Source organism: Acyrthosiphon pisum, chromosome X (assembly GCF_005508785.2).
Source record: "Acyrthosiphon pisum isolate AL4f chromosome X, pea_aphid_22Mar2018_4r6ur, whole genome shotgun sequence".
Classification (NCBI taxonomy): Eukaryota; Metazoa; Arthropoda; class Insecta; order Hemiptera; family Aphididae; genus Acyrthosiphon; species Acyrthosiphon pisum.
In genome coordinates this window covers 71,094,766-71,108,264 of record NC_042493.1, presented here as the reverse complement: position 1 = coordinate 71,108,264, position 13,499 = coordinate 71,094,766, and the positions used below count along the sequence as shown (strand labels likewise).

The 13,499-nt window shown below is 32.0% G+C and overlaps 1 protein-coding gene across 2 annotated transcripts in view; it reads left to right on the top strand.

The window, feature by feature from the left end:
- Window positions 1-1,034: 1,034 nt before the first annotated feature.
- Window positions 1,035-13,499, top strand: part of LOC100165687 (transcription factor SOX-2-like) — a 34,870-nt gene continuing 22,405 nt past the window's right edge. Inside the window, exon 1 of one of the 2 annotated variants that reach the window (XM_008182342.3) lies at window positions 1,035-1,498. The gene's annotated coding sequence lies outside the window, so the exon portion shown is untranslated. Of the gene's footprint in view, window positions 1,499-8,736; window positions 8,852-13,499 lie in introns of those variants that run through there. The other variant, XM_016802409.2, reaches the window with a different exon arrangement.

Below are 13,499 nucleotides of genomic sequence, written 5' to 3'. Positions count from 1 at the left end.
CGGCGCGTCATAGATTGAGGTTGTTCGAAATAATATGAGTGTATGACGCTCGCGGCTCGCCGCTGAAGAAATTTCCATATTTTATTCTACGGACTTTATAACCTTTAGGCTTTTTCTTTCATTGTCAGAACAGTTTTAAGAACACAAGTAATCTGAAATATGAAAAATAATATTAGAAGAAATAGAGTATTTTAGCTCACGGGCCATTGCAGTAATAATAATGCGTAGTCTCAGAATGAAAAGGTTCTAAATCAATTTTTTTGTAAAATGTTTTTTTTGCATATTATTATTTAATATTTTTTGTTGTATAATTCAACCCTGAAATCGTATCGATCCGTTGATTATTCAATGAGATACAGAGAATGAAAAGGTTCTAATTCATACGTGAATGATACTAGGTACGGGCTAAGTCTCCTGAACAATTACAAAAATTCGTTAGAACCTTTTCATTCTGAGACGACGAATTTGGTGTACAGTGAACACGTCTTCAACACGTCAATGTATAATAGTATAATAGTTGTAAACATATTATACGTATTGTTTGCATTACCGTATATCACTTATATTTAACTTCGTGACGGATGGGTGGTGAGAAGTACGTTCATATCATCAGGTACTCGATAATCACTAGAGCCAGACAGCTGCTAGTACTCGGTACTCGCCCATTTCACTCGTTTAATTAGGTGGTAGAGATTATAATTATATTATTAATATTATTTATTGCCGAGCAGAACGATTTTCACGAAAATACCGTGCGCCGTCGTCGGTCGTCGCGGGGGAAGAAACTATTTTTGTAGTAAAATTAATAATTACCAGCGTATAGTTTTCAGCCGATTATTAATATCTTTGGAATAGGTGTACCGTTATTAGAGTATTAACGATTTACAACTATTGATAACTATTATTATAGTAACAGTACAATAATATTATTATTATTATTATTATCGGGATTACAAATATTATGATGGTATAAATTTAACACCGCGAACGCGACAACAACAACATTTACTGGGTTTTTCTCGATAAAACGACTCGTGTCGCGATCGGCCGATCGGCTACAATATATTAATATTATTTTCGTACTTTCGTCATTTCATACTTGGTACATAGTGTTATTACGCGGTTACGTGCGGGTGGTCGTGCGCGTTTTTTCGGATACCGCTGCGGTTACGCTATACCTACGGTTGTGACCAGTCTCGTGAATATTCGAACTTCGTAAAGTTGTAACCAACCGTTTCTCGACAGCGGCAAAGGCGTGTGACGAGTGTGACGTCTGGAAAAAAACCCCGTCGTGCAGAAATCGTCTCCGAAATGTACGTAAGTGTTGTACTCGTCAGTCGTCTTGTAAACACTAAACCCGCCGGTCAAACTATTATTATTATTAGGCGGACTATTTTATTTTGTTCATAATTATATCGTGGATTCTACGATTATCTCTGCACGTGAAGGATTTCGGCAGCCACTCACTGAATAGTGCATGCATCGTCGAATACCAGAGGTAAGCTGTAGTTTAAGAAATAAAACTTTGGTTTAGAAAAATGGCACAGACTACGATACTACGATAGTAAGTTGTCTGCTGATGATCCTATATTGGAATTTAGTCAGTCCAGTACTCAGGTTAATAGTTGGGATTATTATATTTAAGATTATACACTTTTGGGACTTTGATAATATGGGAACCTATGGGTACCTAGTTGTTATGTAGGTACTATAGTGTGTGGTTAAAAATGCATTTGCTTGTCATTGTTAATAATAATAATTATATTATTATTTTAATAATAGGTAGGTATTATAATATGTATTTTGATCGTTAAAAGCTTGTAGGAAGAATAAAATATTAAATAAAGCTAGTTTGAAATGAGTAAATTAAATTAAAGTAGTTGCCTAATTATAAAGTATCTAGGTACTTATAAAATTACAATTGTAATTGTTATTGTAGTGTAGGGTTAGAGGGAGGAGGGTACATAGTGCTGACAATAGTATGCATTTTAATGACATTGCTTTGTTAAGATTAATTCAAAATAAGTAATTTTGTAGGTTACCTCCTCATTTTTTTAAATTGTAATCAGGTATTTATCATTGTAATACATTAGTAGCCAGTAGGTATTATTAAATAAAAGTTTAGTAGGTACTTATCTATAAAGTATAAAGTATAAGTTATAATATGTTTGTAAAAATGATGGTTTATAATTTTATACCATACTGATACTAGGTACCTACATATACCTATTTAAGACCTCATTAAGACATTTTGATTTATCCTTGGTAATATTGTACACAATTTGAATATTACATGTTTATATTTTAATATTTTATTGTGGTAAGAGTTTGGGTAAGAGTGTAAGACTTGCCATATGAATAGCATAGTCATATTTTTGCATACTAATATATTGCTATGAACTATGTAGTCTCCTATACTTTGTAATTTTGTAAAAAAGAGATAGCCACCAGTAATAATGATAATAGTACCTAATATAAATTTATTTTTACATGTTTTTAATACAGTATAATTGATTGTCTTCAAAAGCCTAAGCTTATGGATGAGAGACATGCATTATTAAAGTATTTTTTACATATTTATCTGTATTAACTCATCAATTTTTTACTTCAATTAATACATATAAAATAGGTACTTATATATAAGTATAACAAATAATAAATGAATAAGATAAATCAATGTGAAAAATTTACAATACATTGATACAACGGTTTGATGATTATCTATACGGCTTACCTACAGAAAGTTGTATCTAATATTTAATATAATTTTTATACAGATCATAGGTTTTAAAATTGTTTGTACAAAATATAATATAGTTGACATTTTTCTTCGATCTACACTAATATGTACCTACATATTATATTTTTACTCTAATACCTACATTACTCTTTTTGGCGTGTACTATAGGTAATCATGGTTAAATGGAAGTTTTCAAAGTTAGGTATTTAAATATAAATTCATTAATGACTTCATTTTAAATTGAATATAGGTACCTACTATAATATGTATATTATAGTATTTTGATATTTGAACAAAATGGTTTCTTCTCTGGTTTCTCTATCTTGAGTAAATTATTTATTGTAGGTAGGTAGTTCTTAGCAATATTTTTCAAAAGTACCCTCCCAGATTTTAGATACATATTTCATAAGTTTATACTGATTTAACAATATCACAGATAACTATTTTCATAGAGTTTGGTTACACCTACAGAACATACCCAGCCATATACAAAATAGGTAGTACTTAATTTATTATAGTTGTACCAATATAAAGATTCCATTTTAAAAATCAATCTATTGTTACACTTAGATACTTTACAGAGTCCACATCTCTTACCTATTTTTATAATACCTAGCACAAAGTCTGTTTTCTTTATGATTTTGGAAAATCTTCACTGTATGTCTTTGTACAGTATATTTAGTAATTGATAGCCTATTTCAGTTTATTTAAATAAAATATTAAAAATTAAAATGTTTTTAAAATTGTTTTCGTGTAAAATTTTAAATACCTATTGTCCTATTACCTACATTAATTATTATGGAACCTTAATATTATTGAAATACCTAAAACATAATAAAACAGAATCCAATAAAACATTTTACAAAAGTATTTAAGTATTCACAAATATCAAATATTCGTGTAAGTTAGAGTAGGAAGTATTACATTGACGGCTGGTGTGATTCTGGATTCACAGTAGTAATTGAGGTACAATTAATATTTTACCCTGGCATCATACACTTGTAAGTTATAAGTTGACAATTATAAATTATAAAGAATAATCATGATAAAATAATGTCTGTTGTGTAATGTACAGGTAATACACCTATTACCTCGCCTATTACGGACGACGACGAAAAGATGGAAAAAAAATAGAACTGGTACAATATTCGCTTGTGCCCCGTATCACTGTGCGGCCCGTGCTGCCCGTAATATACGTATAATATTGTATAACAAATTATTAATAGTACATTAGTACTAACAGTCCTACAGTCTATACGTATAGTTGTTGATCGGGTTAATAATATTATTATTAAAAAACGTTGACGTTTTCATTATTGATACCACATATTTTTGCGATCGTGAAGTGATCAAGTGATAAAAAATTGAGGTCGTTTGTTTACATTTTTGTATAATATGATTATATAGGTATACCTACGATTATAAAGAACTTATAGTTCTTTATTATTATTATTATTGATAGTCGATACTTGTCACTCGATTGGAATCATCGATCACCGCTGAGACGTTATGTCCTGTCCATGTTTTTATTATCTATGATCTGAGCAGAGTGGATTTGTGCCCACCGCATCGTGACTGTAATCTCTGGGATAATCTCTATATAACATATTATGTAGGTACCTATTTCTTTCCATGTGGTATCGCAACCGGGGCGGGAACCACAATAGTGTTACATCCCAGATGCAGAGGCTAAAAATATAATTTTTTTTTTACTACATACTTTATATTAAACTTGGAGTTACCGTGGGGCTTCGCCCCCCCCCCCCCCCAAAAAAAAAAATATGTATTCGTTCTATAGAGTAAAGAGTATTCATCAATTTCTTTCTTTCTTCATCTACGGAGTACCTACTGCAGACTACATCACAATGAGATTATTATTCATAATTTTACAATATATGATTTCGAAATGTACAACGTTTGCATCCATTTCACCTAATGGAACCTCATCAAACGGTTCCTCGTCCACTTCACGTAATTACACAATATGGATTATATTTCGTAAAATGGATACCTAAACCGTCATCAACGGAACTTGTTCCGTCAAGGGAAATTCTAATTGCAAAAATTAAAATAATAAATTTTAGATTCTGAGCGGAGCGATGAATGTATTGTTTTACAATTATGTGGTTTTAAAAAAAAAATTTTTTTGTGTCTATCACCACGTTTTGGGGCAGTAACACTACTTCGATTTTCTTCAACAGTATCTTGTTCAATGGAAAAATGAATCTAGTTGGTGTTTCGGGAGGTTTCTCAATAGTTTTAAAAAGTGCTGGGAAAAACAAGCAAAAATTTAATCTGTTCGCAAAATCGGTTTTAGACCAAATCAACAAAATCGATTTTGGTTTTTGGTGTAACTCTAAATAAGTAACTTTCTGAATGTTTATGTTTCATTTTCTATACACGGTAAAATTTTTTATCTTGTTTTGAGTGGTTTACGGACATTTTCAGATTCTAATATTTTTAGTTTTTTTGTTCTATAAATATCAATTAAATTTTATTCGTTGGGTAAAAAAGCTTGAAAATTTAATACAAGGTTCTTGATAAGTTGTTAAAGTGACAGTTGAAAATTTTTAAAAGTAGGTGCATACTGCATAGTCACAATTTTTTTATAAGCATTTTAAGTAAAAATTATTTTGAGTTGGAAAAAAAAAAAATTCATAAATTTTTTTATTTTTAAATTTAAAATTTGAAAATGTAATTCAAGATTTGTCTGCCTAGATATCTAAGTTTGTCAAACTTTATCAAAAAAAAAAAAAAAATGTCTACATGGAAGGCAAATTAAATTTTTATTAACGTTTGAAGTTAGTTCAAATTTTTACAAGATTGGATATTCTCTCGATTTTTCATGTAGCGATTTTCTTTTTTTTCTGTAATTCATAAACGAATAACCGTTGATACATATAATTTACACCATATGTTTAGTTTATCAATTCCTATACTTGATACAATTTTCAATATATTTACATACTTAATACAAGGCTCCTGATATATTTTGTGTATATAACAGTTTAAAAATATTAAAAATATAATAGGCACACATTTTTTTTTAAGCATATACATTTGGAAATTTGACAAAATTTATCAAAATTAAAAAATTAATTTATAGTTAAAAATGTATAAAAAGTTCAAAATTTATAATTTAGGATCGAAAATTTAAAAGAAGGTTTCGCGTAAATATTTATTTAAAATAATACCATTGAAAATACTTATTAATATATTATATGACTGACCACCTGCGCTTAGAATCGTTTTTCGTATACAATCAAGCACGTATACAGGGGGCAGGGGTTGGGGGTTAACCCTCCTGAAAGTAGCTATGTAATTTATTTATATACAGGAAATCCATTTAAAGTAAGACACTTTAACCATCTAATTTTCGTATAATAAGTGTCTTACGTTAAATGGATCACTCTGTATATATATTAAGAACCTCCCAACATCTACTTTGAACCCCCCCAACGATGTTTTTTTGTTACGTGCCTGATAATATTATATCATTGAATTCAATTTTAACTCTAGGTAATCTAAAAAAAAAATACACATCATTGTAAAATCAATACATTCTTCGCTCCATTTAGAATCTAAAATTAAAGTTTTTTTAATTTTTGTTATATACATATGGACATTCAAATGACGGAACAAGTTCTGTTGATGACGGTTTAGGTATCAATTTCACGAAATATAATCTATATTGTGTAATTACGTGAAGCGGAGAAACCGCGGTTCCATTACTTCCATTTTGTGAAATGTATACAATAACGCGATATGGATGCGACATAATATATATATATGATATTGTAATAAAGCGTAATAAAGTAAACAACAAAGAAACCCCGTTCGACTTCCTGGATGACGCTGCACCATTTTTCCCTCTCCAGGCCTTAATTCTCACTCATGACGGTTTCAACCATAGTATAGGTATAGAATTCGTCCAACAGCGATTTAGCCCGGTACTGAACAACAGTTCTTGCAGGGCAGTGGTCGGGCGGTAGGTCTTCCTACCTAGGTCCACACAGCAAGTCCGGACGGTCCAGGCTTTTGAGGGGTTTTCCGAAGAGCCTCTCCACGCCTGCTATATTGCCCTGATCCACCGCTGGCAAGCGATGCAAGGTGGTGGATTTGTCAGCGTTTTCTAGATGCTGACATAGCATACGTAGTGGCCACTCCTGGGCCACTCAATTTGTGATTTGTCTGGTATATCGACTATACGACTGACAACATAATATTATGATTTAATTTGATTAAAGTTCTTTATTAATCATTTTATTTTTACGTGTGCCTTTAGCCACAGGCTGCCACTGGGAGAATAGGTACCTATCCTAGGTATTAGACAGGTCGGAGAAATAAACTGTTGAAACACTCTGTATATAATAATTATTAACAATAAGGTGTCTTAAAATGTTGTACAGTACTACAGTCTACAGTCAACCACATAAACGACGCTAATAAATTATTGTCGATATTCTAAAATAGGTACTATATGTGTTAAAACTTAAAAGTGTTCTTGGGGACGCCCGCGCCGTTCGTACCTCGCTTAACTCAATCATATAATATCACATCCGCGTCCTCCCCACATTTTGATCCCCTTCCACCGCCCACGTTGTGCAGGGAGTAGGGACAATATTTGCTTCGACTGTATAATGCGCTACAGCTATGTGGCGATTGTCAATGACACGACTGCCGTACATGACGGTATATTAAATATTATTCTACTACCTATATATATACTACTTGTATAACGTACATCCTCGCGTACATCTGATTTTTCTTCGACACTTTTCTTCTTAAAATAAATTATTTTGCTGACGTAGTCCGTAGAATACTAGAATATGATCGATTAGACAACAGTCGATTATCATATTATCTAGTCCATCGACTAAACGCAGCAGCTATTATGATATCGTCGGTAGAAAGCTAAATAATATAACGAGCAAATTTCATAAAGATTCTTAAAAGTTTAAAATATGATGCTGATATTATGCTCTATGAAAAATATCCTCTTATTAATATAATATTTATAATACTAAAGCACAAAATATGCATTCATATAATTTTTTTGTTAGACGAGTAATTCTATTAAAGGTTTTCTATTATTTAATTATGTAAGTAAAATATATCATAATATTACCCTCGATATTACATGTTATTAAGACGCCCGATGCCAATGTAATGTTGTCCACAAAAATATGCACTACGGAAATAAAGATCTTGATCTGTAGAATCAGCCAAATTTGATAATATATTTTTTTTAATTAATAATGGTAATATTCTATAGGCCGCATTAAACTCTGTCTTTCAATATTTTAATCTCAAACTTTATCGGATGTCTTCAAAAATAACAAAATGTTAAGCCTATTTTTATAAATTATTATATTAGGTATACTTACCGCTATTTGAAATAAAATAAATAATCGAAGTTGTATGTGGCCTGAGGAAGTCTTCTTTTGGATAAAAAATAGTTATCAAATACCGACCATCGTTGAGTTTCTTAAATGCTGCATGCATATATTATAATATATTAAACTCAATAAATACAAGTAAAAACCTAAAAATTCGGTATGTATTATTTTTATAGGTATAAACACACCGTCAAAATATAGAGATTTTAACTTCTTGAATGATAAACACTGATAAAAACACGTTTTTCACAATACGTAACGTAACCTTCAAATAATTTTTTTTGTAAAAAATTTGAATAAAAAATGCAACACCTTAAATTTTTTTTAACGAAACAATTAACATATTTTGGTATTTCTTGATAAATTGCATTGTTCACATGGGTTACATCACTTGGCCTTTCTACCGTCGAATTATACTTTATATAGACACAGTGTTGTGTATATTGCCCGCATATAATATACAGGGAGATCGCCGAGGGCGACGTCGAGTGCGTTATGTCAGTCCAAACGTTCGCCGCTGCCATTTCCGCGCGTCCGTCCATCGTACAATACTATATTATTATAGTTTACAAGCACCAGTGGTTTCGCTCTTCACATTTGTCATTTCGGTTTGAGTTCTGTGTCGCACAACAACAATGCGCAATACGAAATAGGGCGCGTCTGCAGACACGATGACCTATTACGAAAAACATCGATTACCAGTGTGTATCGCGTAAGTATCCATACGCATTCAATGTCACACGATTATTATATTGTTATTATGGGGATTAAAGGCAGTGTGTATTTTATGCAATTTAGACCTAAAAGTCTGACTACGTTTGGTTTCTTTACTAGCTGTTATGTTGGTAATTTAATAATTGAAAGTGATGTAAGTATTTAAGTATAACATTTTTTTGCAATATCATCTGTTATAAAATTACCTATAACAATTGATTTTCGATCGAAACAATACTTTCGACCAAACTACTTTTTTGTACTGATATCCATTGTAAAAATGTTAGCCTCTCCCACATAATTGATTTCCTACTAAGGGGTTATGCATAACCTAGTCAGAAATTTAAAGAATTGCTCGCGGTGACAACTTTTGGCGGTAGCTTTCCGGACGCTTTCATTTTGTTGATGAAGTAAACTATTTTACTAAGGCTGTATTTTTATTTTACAAATCTTCTTTACATTTACTTACTAATTACTATAGCTACAACCTACAATTATATAATATTTATATAAATAATGGTTTCGCGCATTGACGGTGTTACATATACATGGGTGTATGAGAGATGTCTAATATAGAGAGATATAGAAAGTGAGAGATAAGAGTTTGATGGAACTTATTTACTGCATTCACTGGAAGAAAAACCACACAGTGTGATTATTATCTAGTCTGATACCTTTTTCTAATTAATATTGTTCGACAAATTATTACTGCGTATATCCCGTGGTAAATCGTAAATAACCTTATTAGTTATTACTTATTACCTATCTATATTGTATTACGGGTCGGGTTGGTAATATTAATAAAAACCTTCGCAATAGATATGAATAATAAGGTACCTAATTTTGTAACAGCAATTTAGTATTTAATAAATAGTATAAAACAAAATTACGCGGGGTAGATGATGTTAACTAGTCCACGCCTGGTATATTCTTAATTAGATACTTTTTTAGGCTTTTTATAAAGTGGTGACCTTTGGTAACCTATGATACAAATACATAGATCGTTTTTGTTACGTGAATCTGAATATTCTATTTAATTGGATATTAAATGTCCGTCAAGATAACAAAATATGCCGGTGCCAACTTGACGGACATGGATGTTAATCTAGCAAAATTGAAAATAATCCACCCGGCTTATTGAAATATATTACTATTATATTACGTTAAGCTTTTTTGGAGTTATCAGGTTGTCTATATATTATATTGTGTAAGCAACAATATGTTATATGTATACAATCATTCGGATACTAGTCTTTCAATGTTCGCGTCACGATAGTATGACAGTACAACAGTGGTTTTGTGATGTGCCAGCAGTTGCAGTCGATAAAGGCGGACTGAGCCGCTCATCGCAGTTTTGTATTATTATACCATTGTTATTTACAGGGCGCGATCGAGTCGCCGCCGCAAACACAACTATACAAGGCACGCGGTAAAAACACGACCACCAAACACTTGTAGTAGTTGTTATATTATAGTAATTGTTTGTACAATATTATTATTGTCGTCCAGCGGCAGTGGGTTTTACGCGCCTTTATTGTGCTTATGTCGACGACACCGCAGACGACGACGAGATACACAGCTCGGTGGCAATTCAATTAAACGGACACTTGAATTTGATGAAAAGAAAGCAACGCTGCGGCGACGATTCCTCGTGCTCGCGCGTCATCATCGTCCTAATCAGCCGCGACAATAATTCCTACACACCATATTCTACTATAATAGTGTTTTTATAAAACATGATTTTCAATTTCAATATTGTCGCGCAATCAAAATATTCTTTACTAAATATTTAGGTTAACTACTGTGTGCGCATTGAGGAGCGAGAAAATGAAATATCTAGGTACTTTGTGTTCAAAATAATTTATGTAAGTAATTTTTTGTTGAGATAACTTATTGATTACCCTCAAAAATAAAAATAATAAATGATGTTGATGTATTTTTTTTTAAATAGGACAATCGTCAATTACTACACAAAAATATTTTATATTTTTTCTGACAAAAATAAATATTTTAAACGCTTTCATTTGGGCCTACAGCTAAGGGGTGGCGTGGGAATTCCATTTTATCAACCAAATGCTGAAATGCCTATACAACCAAACCATAAACCGGAGAACTCGCTTTATTGCATGATATGTAAAATGTTAATTAAATTATAATTATTGGATACGAAAAACAAAACGGTAATACGAGAGATGAATTTGAATTTTGAACTGATTTCTTACAAAATCATCGCAAATATATGATATTATTAATTTATATCATTTCATTAAAAAAAATACCTAATTAATAAATGTCTGATGAAAATATTAAAAAAAAATTTTTATTACAGATCACTGGATAATAGTGAGGAAATTGTTATTTGTTGATCCTTTTTCATTATCGGAATTCTATAAAATATTACATGTAATTTATTATGAACATATGAAATATACCTACTTCTATATTATTACTCAATACTTTTATATTATGAGCAATGTCAATAGACAGTACTGCTACTATTTATTTTGACAAACATAAACAACGTAAATCGGCAGAGTAGCTTTGCGGTCGTCATTGCGTTATTACAAAGTCAATTTTAGATTTTGTGCGGACCGATGCAAGCTTTACAATGATTTTTGATTTTTAAACCAGAAAAAATGCTTTAATTTCAAATATTTAGTGTTTGGTAAAAAATTGGATATAGTTTGTATTTGTGGGCGGGGTGGAGGGTTAAATGAGAAAATTCACAGTACTTTTCAAAATAATTAGGAAAATAATTTATGATAAAATGGGAATATTTAAGCAACACCATTTTTTGTACATTGTATTATCGTACATCGTACACCGCCTCTGATATATTTGATATACAATATTATGTTAACCCAAATAAAATAAAGGCAAAATCAATAAATTAAATTTAAATTAATGAAAATGTCATTTAATTTATCGCCAAAAATAATAATAAAAAAATTAATTTCTTGTTTGCGTGTCACTGTGTCGGATAATATATATTAGTCCTCGGGCCGTCATTTGATGAGTGTATTAGAGTACCTAATATGTTATACGTATACTCGAAGAGAACGTCCCCGCAAAACGATCTTCCGGACAAAACGCGTCGTCGCCGATCGCGGTTTGTCGGTCGCTTAAAGTCGGGTTAAAAGTTCTCTCTACACACACACACGAGCAATGTCCTCACATCCGTGACGACACTCACGCACACGAATCAGCTTGTTTTTGGAGAGGGTGGTAGGGACGATGTGTGTGTGTGTGTGTGTGTTTGTGTACACAGATGAGCCGCCGGCACGCACACGCACGCACGTGCCGCATGAATAGAGACTTGATGAAAGAAACAATGAAGAGGATTTTGGTATCAATTTGGCCGGCCATCAGATTTAACCCCTTTTGTGTGAAAAAGTCCCCTTTACGCGGGCGACTATTAACCCGCCGCCTACACGCGCACATAATAATAATAATAATAATATATACTGTTATGTACACAGTATCGGCCGAAAACACTGCTTCCAGCAGCACTCGTCGTAGTCGGCTCTTTTTTTTTCTGTTTTCATTGTGTCGGTTTTATATTGGATTTGCGCCGGGGCCCGTGTACTGCTACAGTCTGCAACCAACAACCTATACGTATATATTTTATATATATATTACGTAATACTATGTAATATATCCAATGTCCATGTATTGCACATGGTACCAACACATGCCGAAAATACCAAAACGGGATAGCTCATTATCTCTGTCCGCGAGTATACCTATACGCAAACGTGATTTAATGTTGTGGAAGGGATTGGACACCACGCATTCACTTTTTTTTGTTATTCTACAATAATATATATAATATTAACTTTTGATTTATCTTATTTTTTAGTCTTGTGGATATGGAATATTATACACTATACAGTAAATACTATAGAATTCTAGACTTGAGTCTACTGATTAAAACATTTTTTTTTCACACAGAACCTGCTTGGGTGGATTAATTCTCACATTCGGGTAGCTAATGCACCTTGTGGTGCACGCACACGCGTGCGGTCGTCGGTACATGAAGCGTGAAGTGAATCCCAATATATTTTATAGACGAGTGGAAAAAAAACGATGAACCGATTTTACGCAGACCTAATTAAATCTTGACCATTTTTGGATTATCTGATCTTGCCAAAAATAATAAAATATTTTTTTTGGTTGATTGTTTTTCGAAAATCTGACGTAGGTACCCCTTTTGGGATTCGGACGACATCAACAGGATTAGTTGCTGAGTGCTCTAGCTTTCGTGTGATTGACCACACTCGCATCAAACGTTCTTATGTATTATTATGTTGTCATTTTCGTACGATTTCAAACTGTCTTGTTATCTTTATACTTTGTGTATTATTAATTCCATATATTTCTACGCCGATGCGACCGAACGACAGTTAACGATTATCGCGTTCTTTGAAAAAATGTCCAAATAAATGTTTATAATATTATTTTTCACAGAGAATCTATTTACATTTGTATAAGCAGAATTTTTCAATAAAATAAAATTTCCTTGCATCGTAATATGATTGAATATTGAATTTTTAGACGGCGTAATTCTGTGACGCTTATGGATCAGCTTTAATATATCATGTAATATAATAGTATTTATACAACAAACAATTGACCTACGTAAAATT